The sequence below is a fragment of the Castor canadensis genome, chromosome 6 (assembly GCF_047511655.1).
Source record: "Castor canadensis chromosome 6, mCasCan1.hap1v2, whole genome shotgun sequence".
NCBI lineage: Eukaryota > Metazoa > Chordata > Mammalia > Rodentia > Castoridae > Castor > Castor canadensis.
The window spans coordinates 5,809,919-5,834,296 of NC_133391.1; the positions used below are offsets into that span (position 1 = coordinate 5,809,919).

General features: G+C 38.5%; 2 pseudogenes; one reads left to right on the forward strand and one right to left on the reverse strand.

Annotated features, from left to right (window-relative positions):
- The window catches only part of LOC109675872 (cytochrome P450 3A4-like), a 149,135-nt pseudogene that overhangs the window by 58,587 nt on the left and 66,170 nt on the right, over window positions 1-24,378 (reverse strand).
- Window positions 2,954-24,378, forward strand: part of LOC141423992 (cytochrome P450 3A11-like) — a 33,713-nt pseudogene continuing 12,288 nt past the window's right edge.

Consider the following 24,378-nt stretch of genomic DNA (forward strand, 5'->3'; position numbering starts at 1 on the left):
GTTATAATATGTTTTTAGAAAGTACATGTTTTGGAGGATGATAAGTTTCCATCGTGGGTTGTTGACCAAAATAAAATCAGAAAGGATTGGGTTTATGTGGGCTAATGGTTACAATGAGCTGACATTCTGTCTTACCTTTTTTGGATGCATTCTGTGAACCTGTACACTTGGGGACATAGAGAGGGAATCTTGCTCATCACTATGCTTTGTATCTTCATGACTTGTTCCCTGGTGAGCTGAGGTGGGTCCTTAATTTAGAAAGACCTATGGAAAGCTACACAAGGAGTAGCCACAGAGTTCAGAACCAGAATCTCAACCACATTTGCTCTTGCAGAATTGAGTCTCACTATTTTTCATTGTAGCCCCAGTCAGGGAATATCAGGTGTTGTTGACTCTTGGTGAACACAATCAAGAGAGGAATTTTCAAAATTGTGATAATGAACCTGTCTCATTTATAAGCACTCTGTCTTGAGGTCTCTCCTATCAGGACTGTGGGTGGGTTCACAGGTGATGAAGACAACAATTCCTGGAGTCATTTGACCACATTCCATGGACTCTTCTTCACTCATTTCAGTAATCACAAAATCACCAAAAGCTCAGAACCTATCTGCTCTGCCCTCCACTGCCACAAAATAGAAGCTGGAGCTGTCATGTGGAGTCCTTGATGGTGTATTATTACCAGTGGAGACATCTGCCATGTCATTCTTGGTTTGGTATTTGATTTCCCTCTGCCCATGTGGGTTGCTGTGTTCTATCCTTGCACAGCTGTAGACATGTGACCTACAGCTTTCTAGAGAGATGGGGACATTTGTTGCTCAAGGATTTGATATTGGATCAAATCGGATATCCAGTGGCATACTCCTCTAGGGGCTGCCCCAATACTGTTGGGTATATCCATTAGTTCCATGTCATCCAGTCCTGGTCTCTTGTAACCACCACTGCTGCACAGGATGACAGTGAATCAGCATAAAGTGATATTAGCTGACTCACAGGAAATTCCTCTTGTCATACAGACAATCCAGGAAGAAGGAGTGGCTGGTGGCCGGCAAGGACTCAAAGTTAAAGGACATGCAGGGGCCCCCTTGGATCTTTCCCAACTCACCTCAACCAGTGCCTACTCTATTAGGGACTAGGAACATGACGAGAAACAAATCCAGATTAGTTCCTTTATAACCTCACAATCTGGCAAGGTAAATATGCATGTGAACCATCAGCAGTGGTAGAGAGAACTGTAATAGAAGTTGTGTGGAAAGAGTTCTGATAAGAATGAGCAACCCCTGGTCTTACTGATAACACAGACTGAGTGTTTATGATTTCCCATAAAATTGACCTCAAAGGAAATCAAAAAGTAGAGGTGAACATGACTGTTTAAACATGGAGAGAGCACCTGTCTCCTGCAACTGTAGATGATGCACCACCTTCCTATTCTGCCAAGGGCTGATGCAGTAGAAAGATAAAGAGAAAATTTCATCCACTACCACTAGTTAAGTATCCTCTGTTTCTGCTGAAGCTTAAGAACTTGTAGGGGTTTTTGTCTTGTGTTCCTCAAGTCAGCAGGCTAACCATACAAAAAACATGGGTGAGAGTGGTGATAATGAACTGTGTGATTTCAAAACCCTCAGTCTTTGGGTCTCTCCCATCAGGAGTGGGTTGGGTCTCACAGGTGACAAGAATGCTCCTACAGAGCTCCTCTTTACCAGCTTGCGAGGTCTCCACTTCACCCATTTCCGTGATCACCTATTTATCCAAAAGACAAAGCCATATACTCCAACCTCAACAGGCCTAATGAAAAGGCTGGAACCATGTTTTTGAAGTCCTGGGTTCTGTGTGTACAGCTGCAATGACATCTGTGATGTCATTGGTGGACAATGTATTAGGGACCCACCTGGCCATGCAGGTTGCTCCACATTTTCTCTCCTTTCACACCTAATGACCTCACCTGTGCAGTGCTCTAAAGAGATGGGGCCATTCTTAGGTCAAGGATCTGTCTAATTTGCTGTCTGTGGCACACTCCTTTGAAGGAATGCTCAAATATTGCTTGGTACAATCATCTTCTCTGTGTCATCCATGTCTGGTTTCTCTTGCAGGTGCCATTTATCCATGAGATCCTGGTAGACCAGTCTGAAGTTTTAGTTATGGGTGTCCAGCACAGGCAATTCCTGTTGTTATAGTAACTATCCAGGAAGATGGAGTGATCTTCATGGAGTTACAAGAAAGGAAATGCAGGGGCCAGGCAATGTCTCTCAACTCAACTCATCCAAGTATTCAGGATACCCATTCTGGATAAAGTATTCTGCACTTTAAAGTATTCTGGACTAGGCACTTAGCAGTACATAATACCCATGCAATCCTGTGATGAACTCACAATCTGGTGAGGGAAACATGCATGAAACATCAGTGGTGACAGAGAACAGACAAGGCAATAAAATGCTGGGAGTATGGAAGTTGGCCAAGGGAGGAAGTAATTTTATTTGTTGGAGGAGATTTGTGAGGAATGGCTCTAGCAGATTGATTTTATTTTTTACCTATTCTTAGTTTTGCATATCAATGTGGCCTTTGTAAGGGGCACATGATCATTGTAGGAAGAGGAACCTGCACAGGTACATATCTGTAGGTGTAGCTTGTTTGAACAGAGTTTATGTATTTTACAATAAAAACAACCACGCAAATAGGGGAAAATTAGAGGAAATTTAATGACAATGACTTCAGTTGAGTTTCCAATACAAATAAAAACTTTGACTTTACAACAACACTGACTTATGTTTGATGATTACTTACAGAACATGAAATCAAAGAAGAGGTTTGAATGAATCTTTGCCAACTGCCCAGGTGGAGAGGTATCTGATTCCAAGTCCAGGTTTTGTACAGTGGCCCTACTATTGGCTGCAGCACTAGACCTGCCTCCTTTCCCAGCCCATAAATGATGCAGGCTGGTCTCAGTGAATCACAGCTGGGAACAGAATTGGTTGCTTAGCAATCACAGCTTTGCATAGGGCAGGACGCTCAGCTGGAAGAGAAACTCAGAGGAGAGAATTCCTGAGGGAACTTGGCCATGGACCTGATCCCGAATTTCTCAGTGGAAACCTGGGTGCTCCTGGCTACCACCTGTGTAGTCCTCTATCTGTGAGTAACCTCTCTGTATCTCTAGAGTTGCGGTGCTAATCAGGAGCCATATTTCCCTTAGATGTTTGGGAGATTGAAAGAGATATTGGAGTGGAAGTTGATATAAACACTTATGTTCCCATTGATCGTATTATACAGATTACTTCAGTGCGTACCCCAGCCCCTCTTCCTGTGTGTGGAAGGTCACCAAGTGCAGTGGAAAACTCACCCCTTCCAAAGCTTTGGGAATATTAAGGGCAGGCACTTTGCTTGCGTTTTTGTCTCATTAATTTTGCTTTCTTTGTTCTGTCTGCTACAGGAGTCTTCTAGAAGGATTGTCCCCTGTTGATATGTGTGTTTCCTCCTCCTGCCCCACCCAGCTTTATTCTTGGTTTATTAGGATCCACAGTGCACCCCATACTTCATAATTGGATTACAGTCCACAGTTCCCCATTTTTTTGTGACCTCCTGGAAATACCATTTCCTCTTAAATGTCAGTTTTACCACTCTGCAATATATAGAGTTATTCTTCTATGAATAATGAATTTTCTATGGCAGAAATCAGTTGGGATAAGTGGGAGGGAACTCACTCCCCAGCTGGGCTTGCTGAGATGCCCCAGTAGATGTTGGAAACACAAGTCCTTTTGTGAAATTTTTTGGTGTCATAACATTTTATGAGATTTGTGTAGAATATTGGCTTAATTTTTAAAGGCTCACCACTAAAGAAGAAGAAAGAAGGTATTCATTCAACTCTCTGGGACATTATATGGCTCATTTCGTGTGGAATAATGCATATATTGCTTCTGATAGGGAGGTACCTGAATTTGGAGGGCCTCCTCTCTTGTAGTTGAAGACATTCTTGTGGTACATTGAACCATTTAACATACTATGGCATTTCAGTCATATTTTCCCAATTGTCCAGTAAGGGGCCAACCTTGTGAGACCAATATCAGCAAATTTAAATGGTAGCCTCTTACCTCACTTTGCCTTCTTTCCCTTAGTCTGACACTGTCAGTCACAATGGAGGGGGAAGGTTTTAGGATTCAGGACCCAAGGTGTGAGAATCTGAATATGACACAAAAAAGAGTGATTTTCAGGCAGCCTTGACCAGGGAGATTAAACTCAGATCAATTTTACAGTTGATGCACAGAGGCAGTAAGCTAAGTGGTTTGTGACTGACCATCTCCATCAATATGAGTGTGACTGGCACTGTGTACCAGGTAACTATCAACAATTAGAGGTCCAGATTCCAGGAGGAAAGGAGTGCCTGGAAATGAAAACTTAGTAATTATTTCTCTGCACAGTGTTATTATGAGACAAGCATCTTATCTGACAATGGAGGTTTTGATGTCTCTGAAGAGTATTTGAATTTCTCTGAATTCTTGACATAGTTTTCATTCTATGAAAATAAAAACAATGTGACTGTGCCCAGGTTGTTCTGAAAAGGCAGATTTAAAAAGGGCTTGATCCTAAATTTGTGCATTGCTTACAGGAAATCCTCTAAACAAACTGTAACAATTAATGTCACCATAGGTTCTCCTGACCCCATGTCATTGAATAGATGATATTAATCAGAATCCTGCTACTGGAGCAAAAGAATAAAAATTTACCCTTTCTACCTACAATGACCATATCACGTCAGAGAAAGTCAATTTCCTAAACTAAAAAAATCAAATTAATTGCCCAGAAAATATTCCAATTTGAATCTCTTAGAGACACTGAAGTTAGGGACACTTATCAAACATTCATTCTCTTATTGGAGCATAAACATTTAAGATTCTTTTTCTCATCATTGTGAATTTAGGAGTGTTGGTAGAGGTGGGAAAGGAAATAGTGAGCAAATGTAATTATTGCTCTTTGACTTTCTGCAGTTAACTTATCACCTACATGTTACCTTCCAAGCTTTAATGTTTAGTTCTGAGTCACTGATTAGCAAGTCCCCAATATGAGTAAAGCAACAATACTTAAGACTTGGCTTTCTTTTTCACTTTACAGATATGGAACCTATTCACAAGGACTTTTTAAGAAGCTGGGAATTCCTGGGCCAAAACCTGTGCCCTTTCTGGGAAATCTTCTGTCCTACCGTAACGTGAGTGGTGTTTGAGTGCCCCCTTTTGTTTCTTACGGTTGCAAACACCAGCTCAGTTCCATCAGTAAAAATTCTCCTTGAGAGGAAGGTTTGAGGGTCCAGGCTTTCAGAAATTATATGTGGGCACCAGCCAGAGTGTGGCTAGTATTCCCTGGGGCTTTCTTGTGAACTTTTTTTAGGCTTAGGTTTGCTTTAATGGAGCAACTCAAATATTTCATCAACACTTGTTCAGAACATGCTGCTCAGAAGTGGTGAATATGAAGAGTGTTTTCTTTCTGCCTTGTGAGGATTCCAGGCAGGTTCAGTTGTACTTAGTGAGTATTTGAGAAAAGCAGGAAAGGTTTCCCCAGTAGCACCTCACCAAACGGTGTGCACCAGATTCAGACATTCTCTTTTGTACCAGAGCTCACAAGCATCTCCCTTCCTGATAAATGCCTTTGAAATATCAGTTTGTAAGGAATCTCACATGTTTACCTTGGGGGGAATTTGAACATATTGAATTATTTTAAGAACTCCTGAATTCACTTATGATTATTTGCATGGATCTATCCCAGCTTTGTCACCTGTGACCCCTTTTGGTATTTGAGAAATAGAACAAGAGCATTCTGCTTTACTCTTTTTCCTTCCAAGAGAGAACCCTATATTAAATTTAAGTATGGGTTTTGGGGTATAGGACACATAAGGATGGTTGTATAAATACCTCAGATATTTAACCAGTAATACATTTAGTTTTTCTAAACAAAGGCAAAATAACTTGCATAAAATCACAAGAAAATGGACAATTTGATGAAATCATTAAAATTTAAGCAGTAAATGGAATATAATTTGTGCCTTGAGTTTGGGCTGAACTTTTGTGGTTAACCTGTGTGATATTTTTCCAGGGACTAGACTGAAGGCCAGCAGCAGTGCTCATGTGTGTGGGCTCCTCTCTGGTCGGATTTCCTTTCCTGAAGGCTCTAGGCTACCTCTTTGATCCTAAAATTTCATACTGTTTTTTTTCCATTTGTAAAAAGCAATTCATTTCCTTTTCATCATTCCCAGATGAACATTTTTGTAAATACTCCCCCAAGATCTACTATCCTTAGTCCTCCTTTTGTATTGATAACTGTACAAGTGTAACTTAATCTCAAGGAGATTTGCTTTCAGAAGTCAGAGATGAGTCTGACAGTAGCTATTTACTTTTCTGTGACTTATGTATAGAGATGGCATCTCCCCATCTCTTTCCATTTTGAGCAAGTGCACTGGATAGCAAGTACACTTCATCTTCTCTAACCTATCACTCTTAACACCCAACAACATCCCTGACATTTACACAAATCTCTTATTTGTGTAAATAAATAAAAGAGAGAGATCCTTCCTGTCTGTAACTTCCAATTCCACCAAACTCTAGAGAAAAATCATGAGGGAAGTTAAAAGGATGTTGAACAAGGAGATTAAAGGTTCACATTCCTCATGTGTTCCTGCACAGAATAGTTCAGATATGCAGGATTTTAGAGATAACACAGATACAACAAAAACACCACAGTTACTAAATATTCGTAGATGAGGAAATTTCCTTCAAAATGGGCATTATTCAGAAAATTCAAGAGTGACTCTTAGTCAAATACTTCTGTCCTTTCCCTTTTATGTCCCGGAATAAGGATTTCCCTCTGTCAGTGTGGCATAGTTAGTCTGATTTCACGGAATCTTAGTTTGTGACCCAATTAAACAGGGTTTGGTGTACTTAAAACAATAATGGATTTTCAATTTTGTTTCTTGCCTCAGGGTGTTTGGAAATTTGATTTGGAATGCCACAAAAAGTATGGGGAAATGTGGGGGTGAGTATTCTGGAATCTTCCATGGGGAAGACTTGTTAAGATGAGGTTCCACGAGGTCACTGCCAGCTGAGCTCCTGTGATGTGGGTTTCCATTGTAAAGATTTGTAGCCCTGTCCAAACAAGGGTTCCACATGTTACTTGGTGTCTAGGTCTACAGTCTAAATTAGGTTGGTTTAGACTCTTCTCTGGGTTTTGATGGCCCACATTCTAGCCTCAGTTTCTGTCCCGTATCTTGCTATTCCCTTCCTCTCCATTTTCCCCTCCACAAGTCCTTTTAAATTGCAATAAAATGCCTTATTTCAGACACTTTGAATATGTGCTCATTAAGGCCTGATAGCATCTCCTTCCCACATTGATTCCCTTTTAGTTAAAAGCCCAGACTCCTTTATACTGATTTAAACATGTGCTTTTGAAAGAAGGGCTATGAGAACATAATTAAGTGTATCAAGAAATAATCTACATTGAGTTCTAAAACTTCTCTTTAAAGGTAGCATTTTTTCCTTTGTTTTGTTTGTTTTTAATTCAAGCCAAAACTTTTTTTTTGGAAGAGTTGTGGTTTAAACTAAGATCCATGAGCTTGCTAGGTAGATGCTATTTGAGCCATTTCCCCAGATCTTCAAGGCAAGGTTTTGTAATATGTGTATATTTTCTTGTCTAACTCATTCTACCAATTTTGAAGAAGAGATGTAGGTGATTTTTAAATCATGATGTTTCTCTTTCATTTAGTGGTTTTGTAGTTTCACCTGACTAAAGGGGACCTGTCATTCCCTTTCAGTTGTTGGAGGTTTAATGAGAGCCTTGGAAGAGGCATCATCACTGTGCTTGTGCACTGCAACCAGGTGGGAGGAGGCTTTGCCCCTTCCTACCTCTTCATCTTCCCTCATCAGTCCTTGGAAACCACAGAGCTGGCAGGAGGATCTGCTGGGTTGACATGGCCAATAAAGACCATGAGATCCAATAGCAAGATCATGCACTACTGCAATTCTAAGACCCACGTGTAACTGCTCCTTGCAACATTGTTACTTGTGAGCACTCCTTAGCTTGTCTGTAACTATTCACTGATGTGTTTATTTTTTGACATTGAAATATTTTATTTATTTTGCAGTGCAGAGGATCAAACTCAGAGCATTGTGTCTTCTAGGTGATCAGTCTACCACTAAGCTATATATCCAGGCCATATATTAAAATATTTTAAACATACAAAAATTCAGGAGAGTGGCAAATGCAACTTGTGTATGAATCGCCTAGATTTAATGAAGGTCACATGTTGTTTCTTACCATGATGTCTCTGAAGAGCTATTTTTTCTTTCAATTTTCTTCCCTGCTTGAGCCACTTCAGCCTTTTTTTTGATGAAGTGGCTTCTGTGATCAGATTCCATAATTGAACTCACCTAATATTGCTGTGTATGTACAAATAGAGAGATGGTTTATGTAACATCAGAATCAATGTCTGGATCCCAGGGTGTGAGTTCAGCTGAAGAATTGACTCTGTTAAAGTGGTGTAATTAGCTGTGTTTTCCCCTCACAGGTATTATGAAGGTCGACAGCCTATGTTAGTTATCACAGACCCAGAGATGATCAAATCAGTGCTTGTGAAAGAATGCTATTCTGTCTTCACAAACAGGCCGGTAGGCATCCCTTTTTTGAAATGTTAAACTTTTCTGTTAAAATTATTTATTATGTTTTTATTTTGAAATAATAATGGATTCACAGTAACTTGACAAAACCACGTTCATGGAACCTCTATGTACTCTTCATGATGTTCATCTTAATGGGAATATCTTGCATAAGCTTAAGTGTAACATACTCCCCTTACCATGATAAAAAGTGGATACAACCCACAGATCTGACTCAGTGTTCTTCAGTTTTTCATGTCCTTGTTTGTGTGTTTGTATCTCTGTGCAAATTTTATCACATGTCTAGATTTAAAAACCAACACAGTCAAGAAACAGAACTGTCCTTCACCATGAAATGCCCTCTTGCAAGTCTTCCAGAGTCACCAAGCATAGTTTACAGGGTTCATCCACTCTTCCTTTTACATATTGTGCTTTTTGTGTCAGGTCTGATCAAGATTTTCCCAACTCTCCTGAATGTTCCCTCCATGGATTCTTCTTACACTATTGTCAAAAACTAGTCAGGCCCATTTTGGGGAGTCTGTTTCTCATTCTCTACAACTTTTGCTGTTGGCCATTGTATGTTTCCTGTTTACCACACCACATTTTTTTTTTCACTATTGTCCCTCTATAGTGAGTCTTAACTTTATGTAGACTGATTCTCCCCACTTCATTTCTTTGCACAATTCTTTTAGACATTTTGGCCCTTTCTTCTATCCAAATTCAGAATAACTTGTCTATGTCTAGAAAACTCTAGGCGAGATTTTGATTAAAAATGAAACAAAAATACAGATAAATATGGAGAAAAATCTCATCATTACTATGTTGGCTTCCAATCCTTCAACACAGCCACCATTTCTTGAAGTTTTATTCAATTGCTTTGGCCAAAAATCCATGACTTTCAGTCTAGGAAAGCTACAAGTGTTTTAGATTTACCCTTAAAGTATTTAGTTTTGGTGTATTTGTAAATAGTATTTTCTAAATATTGTTGCTCTCTACAAATGGGATTGAATTTGTTGTTGACTTTGTGTTTCACAACTCTGCTGAGCTCACTTACTATTAGTATTTCTTTTGCATATGATTTGAGATGTTCTGTGTGCACAATGATATTACCTGAAAGTAGGGATGATTCTGTATATTCCTGTGCTATCTGTATACCTCCTATTTCATTTTGCCTTTTTGCACTACCAAGGACAAACAGAATGGTGTTGAATGTGAGTAGTGAGAGCAGATTTTTTTGAATTGTTGCTGGTCTTAAGGGGAAATTTTCAGCCTTTCCCAATAAGTGTGATTTTAGCGGAAGGCTTTATTCACAGGTGCTCTTTGTCATGTGAAGGGAGTTCCCCTCTTTTTCTATTCTTCTGAGGTTCTTTCATAATGGAGGGTTGGATGACTCCATTTTAGAACAAAATATAGCTATGGAAGATGAAAGAGAGTTTCTAACAGAGAAATGCAATTATCTTTCTTTTCTTTGTGTCCATGCATAAAGTATTAGAGTAAAAGTATTTCCACATAACTCCATTATACCTTCAGAATGACAAATAAATCCCTAATTTTTAAAGAGTTAACTATGATTTTTTAAAAATCATCACATCAAGGCTGTCCTTTTTCAAATTGATCATGCTTCAGATACATGAACATATAGACGTGGCCTGAGGCAAAAGTTTTCCAAGGCCATACCCTACCTGCCACCAATCCATTTCTACTTTGTAAGCCTTGGAGGATGCACTAGGACTTCTTCCCTCTATTCCTCCATCTAAAAGTTTCCCCAGCACAAAAGGGATTTGCATTTTTGCATCCAAGTCAAGAATGGAATATATTGGCTTCAAACCACACCAGGCAGCCATGTATCTCCCCCACCCTAACAAGAAGGAAGGCAATTTTGGTCAATATTTATGGATCATATAATGTGCTCCTAGTAGAAAGTCACTGACTACTGTTTAAATAAGCAATGTCTGTTTTGCAAACTTCCTACAACTGTGAATAGCTCCACAACCTTTGTAAAACAAATTCTACTTTTCTTTGTTTCTAGGATTCTGGTCCACTGGGATTCATGAGTAAAGCACTCACTTTCAGTAAGGATGAAGTATGGAAGAGAATGCGAACATTGCTGTCTCCAACCTTCACTGGTGGAAAACTCAAGGAGGTAATAAAATAAGAGGATTTTCCATGGGAAATTTTAAAGAATGAATCTGGGGTAAGATAGAAACTATGTTCATGTTCCTTTTCCAAGAGGCTTTGTAAGAATGGTCTCTCATCTTTGTATGCAGAAGACCCATTATAAAAATTCATCATACAATCTCACTTCTTGTGTCATGATTGGGGATGTCTTGTCTTTCTGGGACTTTAATCTCCACACTGAAGTACAGGTGGTGTTGTGTTTTGTGCTCAGATGTTCCCCATCATTGAACAGTATGGAAACACCTTGGTGAAAAACCTGAGGCGAGAGGCAGATAAAGGCGAGCCTGTCACCATCAAAGAGTGAGTAGCAGGGCAGCTGCTGGTGTTCTGAGTTCTGTCAGGAGACCCTCGTTCAATGGAACTGAAATTCCCACCATTGAGCTCTCCAGGGACCAGAGGAAAGCAGGTGTGTTGTGGCCAATCAATGGGCCTTCAAAGAAGCGGTAACTCCCAGGAGAAGGCAGGGCAGTGAGGTGTGGGCCTATGAAGTGGTCTTTGTCCTTGTATCCAAGGGAAGATTAGTTTAGCAGGGAATATGTCACCTTGTATATTTTAGATGAAAGAAGACACCGTTACATCAAAGTTGTGACTGTAGAGGGCTGGGAATGGCAGAAGGGAAATTTACTTTGTGCATTTAGACAGTGGGCATGGTGGGAAAACTACAATGTGGAACTTCCAAGAACTCAAAACTCCTCATGATTTGCAAAGGAGAAGAGCAAAGCACTAGACATTGAGATTTTCTTCATTTTCCCCTTCTTCCAAACTCAAAAGAGAAAAGCTGTACAAAGACTGGGCAGTGCAGTTCTATCACTTATTGTATAAACTGGGCCACTTTGAGTTATGCAGAAACCACATATATAAACAGCCTGACCTAGGCCAGCTGGGGACAAGAAGTCATTTAATTCTAGGAAGAAACAAATCAATTTTGGAGAGCTTCATTTCTGTTTTTTTTATTCATTTATTCACATGTGCATACATTGTTTGGGTCAGTTCTCCCCCCTGACCCTCTCTCCCACCTTCTCCTCCCTTCCACCCTCAGTTACAGGCAGGTCCTGTTCTGCCTTTATCACTAGTTTTGTTGAAGAAAAGAGACAAGCATAATAAGGAAGACAAAGTGTTTTTGGTAGTTGAGTTAAGGATAGCTATACAGAAATATTCCTAGCATTGCTTTCTTGTACACATGTTATGATCCATGTTAATTCACTCTAACTGATCTTTAAACTGATCACTGATCCCCTTCTCATGATAACCTGTGTTGCTTTAAGATTTCTGTATTAGCTCCTCTGGAGTGGAGACATCAAATGCTTCAGTTTTTGGGTTTTCTACCTATTTCTATATCACCCATATGTGCTGTCCCTTTGTCATGTGGTCCCAGTCCAACCACATTGCTGCATTTGCCCTAGATCTAAAGTCCACATATCAGGGAGAACATACGATTTTTGGTCTTCGGAGCTTGGCTGACCTCGCTCAGAATAATGTTCTCGAATTCTATCCATTTACCTGCAAATGATAAGATTTCATTCTTCTTCATGGTTGAGTAAAATTCCACTGTGTACAGTATTACATTTTCCTGATCCATTCATCAATAGTAAGGCATCTTGGTTATTTCCATAACTTAGCTATTGTGAATAGTGTTGCAATAAACATGGGTGTGCAGGTGCCCCTGGAGTAACCTGTGTTACATTCTTTTGGGTATATCCTCAGGAGTGGGATTGCTGGATCATATGGCAGGTCTATGTTTAGACTTTTAAGAAGTCTCCAATTTTTTTTCCAGAGTGGTTGTACCAGCTTGCATTCCCACCAGCAATGTATGAGGGTTCCTTTTCCCCCACATCCTCGCCAACACATGTTGTTGGTGGTGTTTTTGATGATGGCTATTCTAACAGGGGTGAGGTGGAATCTTAGTGTGGTTTTAATTTGCATTTCCTTTATGGCTAGAGATGGTGAGCATTTTTTCATGTGCTTTTTGGCCATTTGAATTTCTTGTTTTGAGAAAGTTCTATTAAGTTCAGTTGCCCATTTTTAATTGGTTCATTGATTTTAGGAGAGTTTAGTTTCTTAAGTTCCCTGTATATTCTGGTTATCAGTCCTTTGTCTGATGTGTAGCTGGCAAATATTTTCTCCCACTCTGTGGGTGGTCTCTTCAGTTTAGAGACCATTTCTTTTGTTGTGCAGAAGTTTTTAATTTTATGAAGTCCCATCTTTTCTCTTAGTTGCTGGGCTGCTGGGGTTGTATTGAGGAAGTCCTTGCCTATACCTATTAGTTCCAGAGTGTTTCCTGCTCCTTCCTGTACTAACTTCAGAGTTTCAGGTCTGATATTTTGGTCCTTGATCCACTTTGAGTTGATACTAGTACAGGGTGATAGACATGGATCTAGTAACAGTTTCTTGCAGATGAATAACCACTTTTCCCAGCAACATTTGTTGAAGAGGCTGTCTTTTCTCCATCATATGTTTTTGGCACCTTTGTCAAAAATGAGGTGGGTATAGTTGTGTGGATTCATATCTGGATCTTCTATTCTGTTCCATTGGTCTTCATGTCTGTTTTTCTGCCAGTACCATGCTGTTTTCACTGCTATTGATTTGTAATATAGTTTGAAGTTGGGTATTGTGATATCTCCAGCATTGCTTTTTTTGCTGAATATTGCCTTGGCTATTCACAGTCTCTTGTGTTTCCAAATGAACTTTAGAGAAGATTTTTCAGTCTCTGTGATGAAAGTCATTGGGATTTTGATGGGAACTGCATCAAACATGTAGATTGCTTTCAGTAGTATAGCCATTTTTACTATGTTGGTTCTACCGATCCATGAGCACAGGAGATCCTTCCATCTTCTGTAGTCTTCCTCGATCTCTTTCTTCATGAATTTGTAATTCTCCTTGTAGAGGTCACTCACATCTTTTTAAAAATTTACTCCTAGGCATTTGATTTTTTTGAGGCTATTGTGAATGGAATTGTTTTCATATATTCCTTCTCAGTTTGTTCATTGTTGCTGTATAGAAAAGCTAATGGTTTTGTAGGTTGATTTTGTATCCTGCCACCTTGCTGTAGCTTTTATGGTGTCTAAGAGTTTTTGGGTAGAGTTTTTTTGGTCTTTAAGGTATAGGCTCATATCATCTGCAAATAAGGATATTTTGACAGTTTCTTTACCTATTTGTATTCCTTTAATTTCTTCTTCTTGCCTAATTGCTCTGGTTAGGAATTCCAGTACTATGTTGAGTAGGAGTGGGGATAGTGGGCATCCTTGTCTCGTTCCTGATTTTAGAGGGAATGGTTTCAGTTTTTCATTGTTAAGTATTATGTTGGCTTTATGTTTGTCATAAATAGCATTTACAATGTTGAGGTACATTCCTTCTAGTCCTAGTTTTCTTAGAGCTTTTATCATGAAATGGTGTTGGATCTTATCACAGGCTTTTTCTGCATCTATTGAGATGATCAAGTGGTTTTTGTCTTTTCTTTTATTGACATGCTGTATTACATTTATTGATTTTTGTATGTTGAACCATCCCTTCACCTGTGGGATGAAGCCGACTTGGTCATGGTGAATGATATTTCTGATGTGTTGTTGAATTCGGTTTGCCATTATTTTATTAATGATTTTCGCATGAATGTTCATTAAGGAAATTGGCCTATAATTCTCCTTTTTTGAGGTGTCTTTGTCTGGTTTTGGGATGAGAGTAATATTGGCTTCATAGAATGAGTTAGGCAGTGTTCCTTCCCTTTCTATTTTGTGGAACAGTTTAAGGAGAGTTGGTATTAGTTCTTCTTTAAATGTCTGATAGAATTCAGCAGTGACTCCATTCTGCTTATTGTTTTTGTTTTGTTGTTATTTTCCCAATACTGAGCATCAAACCAGGACCTTGCACATACTAAGCAAATGCTCTACCTCCTACCTGTATCCTCCCGGTGGTGTTTATTATGATACTTAAATTGGGAATATTCTTGTGTTTTATTTGGTACACTCATGCCTCCACCTTCAGGGAAACCTCAGTTCCTTGGAGTTGGGGTAAAGCTGGTGCATCAGAATCTTGAGCAGAGAGTTTGGAGGAGGAAGGTGATGTTCCTGGCTACTCAGGACAGGGTGTTGCTATTGAGCAGCTACTGGGAACTGTTCCTGGTGCACACTCTCTGTGAAGGGAAGAACTTTATCAACATTCCCTTTTTTGCATCCCCTAAGAAGAGTCACTTATCCCACCCTTGTCCTGCTGAAGGACAGTGCCAACAATCTGTTATCATCCATATTCTCACAATGCTGTAATTTTTCCTGGTTCTAGGTTTCTGTCTCTTGTGACTGAGCTCCTTGTGTCAGAGCGTGAGTCTATCTCTCTAGTGTCCCCGCCAGCCCTGTAACAAAGGCAGCTGGATCACTGGCGTCTGGTGAACTGACATCTCACCAGTGTGTGTGGTGGGACCATAGACCATCAGATGGCCCAGCAGGTGGTTCTGACACTGCATGAAGAAGAGCAGATACTAATTTTCAAGGTCTTTCTCCACTCAGCATCTTCGGGGCCTACAGCATGGACGTGGTCATCGGTACTTCATTTGGAGTGAATGTTGATTCTCTCAACAACCCACAAGACCCTTTTGTGGAAAAAGCCAAGAAGCTCTTTAGCTTTAGTTTTTTTGATCCATTGTCTTTCTCTGTGGGTATGTAAGTTATTTCTTCTATCTCTCTCTCTCTCATCTCAGACTCCCTTTAGTGAGCCATAATTCAGATGTCCTATAATTCACTTGCTTAAAATATGGAAGACAATGTGGAGAACACTCACCATTGTCACCTGCATCACACTTTTGCCAACTGAGTTACCTTGAACCTTGTCTCTGTCTTTCCCTAATCCCATTTGACCTAAAGTACCCCTGCCTTGTTTTGTTTAGCAGTATATTTCCATGTGAAGCCTATGTCATTACTTACTTTTTATGTGTGCAATTAATACTTTATGTCTATTGGTGGGCAGTCAGGTTTATTTTTACATTTTGAATATTGTGAATAGTGAACATTTTAAAGAAGAGAGTACTTGAACCTTTATTTTCAAGTTTCCTGGGTGTGTTCTCAGGGATAGTTTGCTGAGTTATAAAGTAAGTCTATGCTTAACTTATTAAAGAACTGAGAAAATGTTTTCTGTAATGCTTTTATGCTCCGTGCAGGAATGTATGAGGGCTTCAGTTGGCCAGCCTCCATTCAAATACTTGGTTTTTTAATGTTTTTGATTGTAGCACTGCCCTCCCCCTGGCAGGTCTGAAGTAGTCTCACACTGTACTTTTCATTTGAATTTTCCTAATGTTAATCATACTGATCAATACTGAGGATTTAAATTTCTTCTTTTTATTATTTTATTTTTATTATTACTGTACTTGGGGTACATTGTGACACTTACAAAAGTTCTTACAATACATGGTAGTTCAATTTGCCCCATCCATCATTCTCCCCCATTCCTGGAATAATTTCATTTCTCCAATTACATACACGAGTACATAATATTCCACCATATTCACACTCCTTCACCTTTCTCTTGTATCCTCCACCCTGACTGCTATTAACACACCCCTGACAGGACCTGTTTTCTAGTCTTGTTCTGTTTTTGGAAAAAAATGATATTTTTGTTTGTTTATGTTAGCTATACAGTGTGTTTCATTGTGATATTTCCAAGTATATATATGTTATAGCCTGAACTGGTTCATAGCTTAATGTCTATTCAAACCTTTTACTAATGTGTAGCTGAATTGCTTTTGTTTTTGTTATCGAGATGTAAGATTTCTTTATATATTCTAGATACCAGCCTTTACCAGATATATGCGTTACAGACATTTCTCCTATTCTGTAGCTATCTTTTCACTGTTTAAACAATTACTATATATTAATTTTACAAAATGAGGAAATTGTGACATTTCCATGCATGCCTGTAGTATACTTTGATCAAATTTACCCTTCTCCTACTCTTCCTTATACCTCTCTCTTCTATCTCACTCCTTTCTAACTTTCTTTAAATTACATATGGGTTTCATTAGGCCTTTTTATACATGCAATACATATAATGTGCTTCAGTCCTATTCTCAATTCCTTCCTCTCTTTTCTCTCTACTACCTCCCACTGGTTATCCCCCAACAGTCACCCTTAAATGTTCAAGGCCTTTCATTTTTTTACTTTAGATCTAGATTGCATATGAGAGAAAGCATGTGATATTTGTTGTTCTGAGTCTGCTTACTTCATGTAATTTGATCATCTCTAGTTCCATCCATTTTCCTGAATATGACATAATTTCATTTTCCTTTATGGAAAATAATATTCTTTAGTACATACATAAAACATTTAAAATCCATTCATCAGTGTATGGGCACAAGCCTGATTCTATAACTTGGTTTTCTGTTTGAATACTCTGAAGTAATTCAGCATGTAAAAAGTAAACATTGAATTATTTGTCTGGCATTTCAGCCATTTCTGTATCTTTGGATTCAGTTGTTGAGGTGTTATAGACTTTTGAAGAGTCATATTTCCTAGATTTTTTCATATTTCTTGTTAGGTTGGATATCCCTCACCCCATCACTCAGAGGAATATGTGCATACAGCAATAAACAAGTCACTGATTTAAGACCAAACATATCTCTAAAAGAAATAAAACAAAATCAGAAACCTCATTTACATCTTCCAATAACAGTATAGAAATAAGAAACTAGAGTTCTTACAGGGTAAGCTAGGACTTTAAAAATTATTCATGATGTAGGTATAAAAATTAAGGAGTGAAAATGAGGGGTGATGGATGGAAGGGAGAGAGGGTATGAAATATGAAGATGTGTGAATAATATTACATGAAACACAGTTTAGTTATTTCAGAGAAAGAGAATATAGTCAGAGAATGAAAAGAATAAAAAAATTAGAAGAAAATTTAAAATAAAAGTCATTATTTGCTCCTTGCTGAGCAGGAGACTGTATTCCCCCTGTCGGTGAGCAGGGGTTTTCCTACGATCTCTGGCCCTCATCTTCCGTCCATTACTCTCCTGATGTGTTCCCTCCTGTTTCCCCTCTAACCCCAAGATTGCTGGTGCTACGTGGGCTTGGCGGTCAGTAGTTGGCTAAGGCTCTGAGTCTTCCTGTTTGTCTCCATTACTTTCTTCTTCTGCTGACTTTATGATTTCATTTTCTGTCCAATTCTTTAGTGATATATGGTGTAAAGTTTGATTATTTATTTGAGATCTTTAAAACAATTATAGTACCTCTAAGTACTGCCTTTCCTGTATCTGACAAGCTTGGTATATTGTGTCTTTATTTTTATTAATTTCAAATGATATTTGAGTTCTTTGTTCCATTGTTTTTATCAGGATGTATTTATTAATTTCCACTTATTTTATATCCCTCTTCTTTTCCTTTATGGTTTTACTGCATCATAGTATAAGCACATAAACTATATTATTGCTATGGTGAGTGCTCTCCCTTGAACTGTGCTGTTAATTACAGCACCAGACTATTGACTTGTTTATACAAATGGATGTAGTTCAGATAAAAGGTAATAATCCAGTAAAAAAGGTCACAGTCCAGAAAAAAGATAAATCTAGATAAAAGACTGTTCTTCTCTGAATTGTGCCATTAATTATAGCACCAGACTATTGACTTGTTTATACAAATGGCTGTAGTCCAGGTGAAAGGGTAAGAGTGTAGATAAAAAGGTAAGAGTCCAGAAAATGGATAAGAGTCCAGATAAAAGACAGCTCTTCCTTGAATTGTACTGTTAATTAGAGCACCAGACTATGAACTTGTTTATACAAATGGCTACAGGCCAGATGAAAAGGTTAAGTCCAGATAAAAGGGTAGAAGAAGAAACACTGCTCATTTGGTACTCCAAAGATGTAAAAAAGAGCAATGATTCCATAGTCATGGTGAAGGCTTTAGGTGTGATTTGCTCCTGTTCAGCCAGTGACCTGAAGCCCAAATAAATTTCATAGGCAGAAAATATTTTGGTTGAGACCCTCATGCATTTTGGTCATTTAATTCCTTCAGAAAGCTATAATTACTCCTGGTAAAATTTTGCATTTCCAGTAAGGTTTATATTTTCTCTTTCCTTCTAGTTTTATTTCCATTCCTTACCCAAATATATGAGATGTTAAATATCACCTTGTTTCCGGCTGATTCTATAGATTTTTTTCAAAAAATTTGTAAAAAACATGAAAGAAAATCGCCTAGATTCTGACCAGAAGGTAAAATGTGGTGGTGGTGGTGGTGGTTTCATAAGGATGCTCACATTTTGATTAAAGATTGGACTGTGTACATGTGATGTTTGCACTTCCCTATGTATTTTGAGGGGGTTAGGGAAGGAAAGTGTTTATATTCTGGGGGGAAAGAAGCAGGTGGGGTTGGAGAAGTTGATGGAGAATGAGGCAGCGAGACAGAGTTCACCAGTTAACAATAGAAAGGAAAATTACTGCGCCATGGCACAAGTAGTGGTGAAATAAAAAATTTGCCACTTTTCTTCTCCTCAAAATATTGTCAAAGATGAAAATTACTGTTTAGAAATTTACATTTACTGCTATTGTCATGTCCCCAGATCTTTTATTGTCAAAACTCATTTCAGTTCTGATCCTCTTTATTAACACATTCTTGAATGGAAGGCCCTGTTAGAGTACTGAAATATGTTATATACATTTCATGAAAACAGAATAGTGAAACACATTAAAATTGTTTTAAATGGGGAAGTAAGAGTTATAGAGGAAGAGCATATGATGAATGGACATAATATACATGTGCAGAACTATCACAATAAACTGTTGTACAATTTAAAAATTAATAAAGTTAACAAAAGTAGAGAAAAACATTGTCAAAGAACAAAAATTAATGTCCTAAAATTATATTTACTCCTATTATTATGCTCAAGAGCTTATGTTGTCAAAGAATCATTTAATTTCAAGCATTGTAATTTGACACATTCATCATGGAAGACCCTATCATGATACCTATTTTAAATATGAGCCCCTCCTGACCTGGAGGAGGCTGTGGTGTTTCTGGCAAGTGCAGCCACCACCTGAAAAACCCAGCTTTGTCACATGCAGCCTGGTGAAAATATGTGCTGTCTTGAAGACAGACAGGCAGGATGGGTTCCTGATGTTACTTAAATTTTGTAGTTCTTGGATGGAAGGAATATTCAAAGATCTTACACAAAAGTTGGCATTGAGCTCTAGAGCTGAAAGGAAACTACTCTGTGTGGCCATTGCTTAAGAATTAAAGCAGGAGACAAAAGATTGAGTCCAAGACTTCTTCCTGAGGAAGTAGTTGTGACAGGAGGAGGAGGTGGTCACTATCTGGCTAGGAGTCTGTGTTCAGAAACCAGAGAAGCCCAAGATCACAGAGAACAAAACCCAAAAGTTGCTGGTCATGACAGCTGGATTTCTCTCAGGGATACTTCCTGTTCCCCAAGATTGCTTGATCATTGATAACTCAAGCAACAATGGTCTTATTTTTTTTTTACTTAAATGGGGCATATTATCAGAAAGAAGGTTAAATTCTGCCATCTTGATTCGCTTCTGCCCTAACAATTGACCTTGTCTCTTTGCAACATTTCTTCCTTCTTCCAGCACAGAGTGGATTTTCTTCAACTGATGATGAATCCCCAGAATTCCAAAGACATGGAATCCCATAAAGGTAACCAAGGATGCTTCATGATATATGGATGGGGAGGCTCAGAGGGCAGGGTTGTTATGACAATATACACGATTTCCAATCAGAGGATATTTTCTGGCAAGTTTCAGAAACACACACACAGGTATATCACATATGGAAGCCATAGAATATTCTAGAAGCACATATGTATAAGCTTGTTGAAAGCTTGAAGGGCACCCATGAATATACATTTCTTACCTTGAACACCTTGGTGGTCTTGAATCAACAACATCAGCACCAATGTTGATTCTCATCCATTGAATCAGAGCCTTGAGCTATAAATTTGCATCTGCATGAATCATGTGTACTGTCCATACACTGACGATGAGAATATCTGATGAAAGTGCACCCTAGGTTTACGTTCCCTTGGATAATGAATAAGTCTCTTCTGTGAGTTTGTAAATATCCTCTTTGTTATTTACTCTCAGAGTTTTATTGTCTCTGGGTGTTTACAAAAATCATTACCGATATAATGGTTACAAAATAATGACTTTCCAGTCCACATTTCTTCTACATTTGTGATCAGTACCCAATGTAAGGAGTGTTCCCTTCTTACCTATTTGCTTATCGTTAATATAGTCACTTATTTATTTAATCAGTATAATCTTATATATTCTCAATTCACTATCTTTTTATAAGTATTTCTCATCTCAAATTATCTCAGAATTGTCTACTTGAAGATCTTTAATGTGGCTTCATGTGTCCTTATTTTATTTAACTTTTGGTTGTTAAAATAGACTTTAATTTTTGAGCACTTTTTGAATATTTGAATTGTGGGAATTATATAGCAGTTGGGGGAATTGTATAGAGATTTCTCTTCTCCTACCCCAAAATACACATTCACTCTACCATTATCAACCTCCCCTACCAGAGTGGTAGATGTGTTAGAATTGATGAAACTACATTGAGATATTATCACTACCCAGATCCATAGGTTATATTAGTGCTTTTGTACCTTCTGCATGTTTTGACAAATCTACAATGACACACATCCTTCTCTGTATCACAACATATTGTTCTGAGTCCTTTCCACCTGTCATTTTATGACCATACACTTTCTTTCTGGCATAAGATATTCCAAGTTGCTCTTCTATTTCTCCAGACAGTAGGGCATCAGCCATTTCTCCAAGAAACCTTAATTACTTTTAGTGAGAAATTGTTGCTAGAAATCCAAATCTTGTGGCTAGGGTGGTGAAGACTACTGGGTTTGTTGGGTTCTTTTGTATGCTTCTTCCTGTTTATTTGTTTGGAGTTTTTTTACTACTAGGTCTTTGTAGTAGAAAAATGTAATAAGATCTAGTATATTTAAACAGAACTGAGAAATAATATTTTTGTTAGTTTGATCAACTTTCTGGGATCAAGGCAGTATGTTTTTTCTGTGGCAATCAATATGATGAAATCTAGACACACATGACTATTAAATATTGACACATGGCTAGAACCACCAAAGAACAGTACTTTCAATGGCTCTTAACTTAAATGTAAATTTAAATATTCACATGTGGCTACAATAGGAGTCAGCCAAGCACTAAACACTGACTTTATAGTTCAATTCAATTCAGTAGCATGAGGTCTATGATAACTGGGAGAAAACGTTTAATAGGAGAATTCGTCAGCAGCACCATGACAGAATGCATTATGGGTAAATCCGAACTCTATAGACTTTTCTCATGCCAATTTTTGAAAATTTTGAATTCCATGGGTGTAGTGGGTACCACATTTATTTTTAATGGTCCCAAGTACATAAAAGGACTAATTCAAATCCTGATCATGAATCCTGAGTGTCATCGTTTATGACCAAAGTCCTTGTGTAGATACATTCTTTCTTCTCCTACTTCAATGCCATTCATAAACAAGGGTCAGTCATCAGTCTTTTAGATTTTTGTCTGTCTTTCTAGTTTCCATAGATCCTTCACAGAGGATTCTCTGTGAAGACTGGTGCCCTAGGTTTTCCATTACCTGGTCCTATATGCCCTGAATTCCCAGTGAAGTTGTATGCACAGAAATTACCATATTGAAAGAACCTTCAGATATTGACTTGGTAGACATAGGTGGATTTGAAATTCTGAATTCATACCAAGCTCCCATATCCTGCTGCAGCTGCTGGTCCACGTACCTCATTTTGAGTAGCAAGTTGCTCTGATACCAATATGGTTTGTTTACGTTCCCCCAGACATGTTTGCATGAAAGATCCATTAATTTTCCATACCATGAATGCCAACTCTCTTAATTTTCCCTTGTTTTTTTTTTGCTGGATTAATTTAGATTTTTCCTGAGGGACAAAGCTACCCCACATTTTACTTACAGCTAAAGTACTTTCATGTTTATCCTAGGCTTATATATTAAAACTGTGTATGGTAGACAGAAATACTTTCTCTTGAAATTGTGCAGCTATGCTGGTGGTAGGATGGCAAAATGATAAGCTGAAGAAAAAGAACAGTATAGATTTTGGGGGAACTGATTTAAATCAATGGTTCAGATTTTGTTATGTGTGGCAGACTTCAGAATGAAAAGCAGTCCCAGTGTGACCTTGTTTCCCCATGTTTCTCCCTAGCTATTTGGGAGCTTCCTTTGGAATTCTCTAAGTCTAAATATCAAGAATGATCTATCTTGACCTTATTTATCTGCAGTGTTTCCTCTCTTCATTTTAGCTCTGACTGATCTAGAGATCACAGCCCAATCAATCAACTTTATTTTTGCTGGCTATGAGGGAACTAGCAGCATTCTCTCCTTCGTTATGCATGCATTGGCCACTCACCCTGATGTCCAGACAAAACTGCAGGAGGAGATTGATGCAGCTTTGCCCAATAAGGTGAGTGGAAGTTACCTGGAAAAGGAGCAAGGAGAGGAAGGCTGAACAAGAATGCCTCCTCATCCCTGTAAATGAGAATTTATCAACAAAATAGGCATTGAATCTTTCACTCTCAATATTTATGAAGGAGCTGAAGAGGGAAACAAAGGGACAAATAGGAAATGAATTCTATCCACAGAAATGTAAGATCTTTGTAATACAGTGCTGGCCCTGTTTTTTTTTTTTTTTCCTGCAGATTCTAATTTTATTTTATTTATTTTTTTTTCATTTTTCTTTTATTATTCATATGTGCATACAAGGCTTGGTTCATTTCTCCTCCCTGCCCCCACCCCCTCCCTTACCACCCACTCCACCCCCTCCCGCTCCCACCCCTCAATACCCAGCAGAAACTATTTTGCCCTTATCTCTAATTTTGTTGTAGAGAGAGTATAAGCAATAATAGGAAGGAACAAGGGGTTTTGCTGGTTGAGATAAGGATAGCTATACAGGGCATTGACTCATATTGATTTCCTGTGCGTGGGTGTTACCTTCTAGGTTAATTCTTTTTGATCTAACCTTTTCTCTAGTTCCTGGTCCCCTTTTCCTATTGGCCTCAGTTGCTTTAAGGTATCTGCTTTAGTTTCTCTGCATTAAGGGCAACAAATGCTAGCTAGTTTTTTAGGTGTCTTACCTATCCTCACCCCTCCCTTGTGTGCTCTCGCTTTTATCATGTGCTCATAGTCCAATCCACTTGTTGCGTTTGCCCTTGATCTAATGTCCACATATGAGGGAGAACATACAATTTTTGGTCTTTTGAGCCAGGCTAAGCTCACTCAGAATGATGTTCTCCAATTCCATCCATTTACCAGCGAATGATAACATTTCGTTCTTCTTCATGGCTGCATAAAATTCCATTGTGTATAGATACCACATTTTCTTAATCCATTCGTCAGTGGTGGGGCATCTTGGCTGTTTCCATAACTTGGCTATTGTGAATAGTGCCGCAATAAACATGGATGTGCAGGTGCCTCTGGAGTAACAGTCTTTTGGGTATATCCCCAAGAGTGGTATTGCTGGATCAAATGGTAGATCGATGTCCAGCTTTTTAAGTAGCCTCCAAATTTTTTTCCAGAGTGGTTGTACT